The sequence below is a fragment of the Nicotiana tomentosiformis genome, chromosome 12 (genome assembly GCF_000390325.3).
Source record: "Nicotiana tomentosiformis chromosome 12, ASM39032v3, whole genome shotgun sequence".
NCBI lineage: Eukaryota > Viridiplantae > Streptophyta > Magnoliopsida > Solanales > Solanaceae > Nicotiana > Nicotiana tomentosiformis.
Genome location: NC_090823.1, coordinates 25,471,723 through 25,474,487, shown reverse-complemented (window position 1 = coordinate 25,474,487; position 2,765 = coordinate 25,471,723). Strand labels below are relative to the sequence as shown.

General features: G+C 32.9%; 1 long non-coding RNA gene across 1 annotated transcript; it reads left to right on the top strand.

The window, feature by feature from the left end:
* Nucleotides 1-200: 200 nt before the first annotated feature.
* LOC117278025 (uncharacterized) lies at nt 201-2,224 on the top strand. The gene is made up of 2 exons (XR_011412729.1): nt 201-332; nt 1,676-2,224. It is a non-coding gene; the product is annotated as an uncharacterized lncRNA (long non-coding RNA).
* The last annotated feature ends 541 nt before the right edge of the window (nt 2,225-2,765 follow it).

Sequence of the window (2,765 nt, the reverse complement as noted above, 5' to 3'; positions counted from 1 at the left end):
ATGGGATAGACTTAATATAATTTGGGCCTCTGAAGAATTTAAGAAGAGGAGCAACACTGGAAAGGCTGCCCGGGCCTCCAATACAGGTGGCTCATTGCACATTGGGGGTTCAGTTAGTATGGAGACCCATCGAAGGAGAATGGTAACTTTTTTATTATATTTGTTTTGATTTTAACTATATGCGATTGAACTTTATCTAACTTAAATTTTTTTTGCAGGAAAAGGAAAAAGGGATACTTGTGACTTATGCTGAGGTTTTTGAGGACAAACATATGAAAAAGAAAAAGGACGGTACAAAAGAATGGGTCGAGCCACATGCTGCGAGGACATATGTAAGCATCTTCAGATAAACAACTTTCTTGATACCTAAGTGGATTAACATATCATAGAGCTAATATATTAGTTAATCAAGTGTATTACCATAGAGGGATTATCAGATAAATAGCATATATTTGATGAGTGTGCCTCTTTAAAAAATTGAACTTAACAAGCTACAATGGAAAAGTTATGCATACCTTATACTCTTCAGCTCTTTAGAACCACTGGAGAGGATTCTAAAGGAGAATTTCATTTTTAAAAGTGTATTTTGAGGAATGAATTGGAAAGAATTCGATTGTCTACTCAGATGTTTCTTGTCTGAGTGGTACTTCTGGCATTGAAGCCATCAAATACAGTAAATAGATCGATTTAAAATTGTTGGGGCCTTGAAAATTTAGACTACCTATTTTGAGCCATGGTGCTATCAAAGTGGTTGATCTTTTCCTAATTATCAGTGATATGAGCATTCTTTTCTCTCTGTTGCTTTGAAAAGTATCAACAATCCAATTGCACTCACCACTACCACAATGCCAACAATTAATCCTATAACAATACCAATTTTGATAGTGGATTGTTGTTTCTTCTCATCTTGAGTTTTTGGAATAGGCTTAACAGCTAATGCTTGTTTTTCACAAAATGTATGTGGATGTTGATACTTAGTACTACTTGAACTAATATTTAGTACCTCAAATGAGTGAAATCTACTTATCTTGGCAGGTAATGGATCCCACAATCCAAGTGAAACTAATGACAATTTCTTTAGACTTGAAAGACTTGGAAAAACATTCTATTTTCAGCTGGAACTAACTGAGCAAAAGAAGATGGAACTGATAAAAATAAAAACAGACCAAGAAATAAGAGAATGAAAGGAAACTGGGAATTGTTCCTCATTTTCTCTTTTAGCATAAAAGAGAAATCAAAGCTATAAAAAATCTCAAAATACTAACAATTTTTTTCAGCTCATAAAAGTGTGAGTACTTTTGTTTAAACTGCCTAGAGAGTTTTGTGGAATGAAATAATTTCAAGAATCCAACAATAGAGTTATGATACACATAGAAGAAGCTTTAAATGATTACATTAATAAATAATGGAGCACAGATGTGTTGTCTAGCTAGTCTTAGTTGTACAACTTTTGTGACAAGGATTTCATACTATGACACACCGTATATTGGTAGAAAAGGGAAGATATGCAAACTGTTTCAAAAACTTCAATGTATTGTATTGTTTATGCTTTCTGGTTTAGGTATGGCTTTAGGCATAGCAGAGAAATTAGAATTTCGTATATCAGTGGCATTGTATTTTCCCTGGTGGAAACAATTAGGTCCTCATTTCTTAATGATTAATATTTTAATTTCAGGAAGCCTATCAAAAACGTTTGGAGGAATGGCGTCAAAGTCAACCCGATTCCGAGGATGGTAGCTCAACCCAAGTGTCACTCAATGATGTAGCTTCAATATGGACTCAGGTGGTTGGTGGTGCAAAGAAAGGTAGAACCTACGGTCTTGGATCACAATATTTTGTAGGTCGTCCTACAACATTGTTGTCTGGTGATATGAGTTATTCGCAGGATCATGAAGAGGTGGAAGAATTACGAAAAGAAGTTGAAGAGTTGAAGGAGGAACGGAAATAAGATCGTGCAAATTTTAACAAATTGCAGAGTCTAGTTGAGAAACTTATGAGCATGCGTCATGTTGATCCTTTGAATGACGAACGTGGCGGGGATAATGAGTTTTAGTTTATCGTAGTTGTGATGTTTGAGACATTATTATTTATTATGGTTTGATGTTTAGACTTGGTAAATGTTTAGACTTGACTATGATTGTAATGTAAAGATTTGATTGAATGGTGCTTGGATGTTTAACTTGTGTTAGGATGTTTTAGTTACAAATGTTTATGTTTTCTTTAATTGTTTGCATTTTATGTGTTTGATTAGTTGAAATGGTGGATTAATTGGTAGGAATGGTGGATTGATTCTTTAGTTGCTGTAATTTTGAATTGATAGGTAGTATTATTTTAAAACAGTCGAAATTTGTCAAAATATTTGTAATTTTCCGACTAAATTCTAACTAAAGTCGTCGTAAAATGCTTTAAAATTTTCCAGAATTATAACATTCTACGACCACAACAGTGGGAAAACTAAATAAATAAATAATATTAAAATAATTTTACGACCGCAGTAGTGGAAAATATAAATAAATAAATAGTATTAAATTAGAATTGCGACTGCATCAGTGGGAAAGCTTAAATAAAATTAAAATAATTTTTGATATTTGCGACCAATATGGTGGGAAAGATTATATAAAATTATAATTATTTTTAAGTTTTAAGACTGAAGTAGTGGGAAATGTAATATAAAATTAAAATTTAATTTAAATACTTTGCGACCGCGTCAGTCGGACAGTTGACAACATTTGTTAGTCGTTTTCTATTTTCTCTTTCTGACCGAT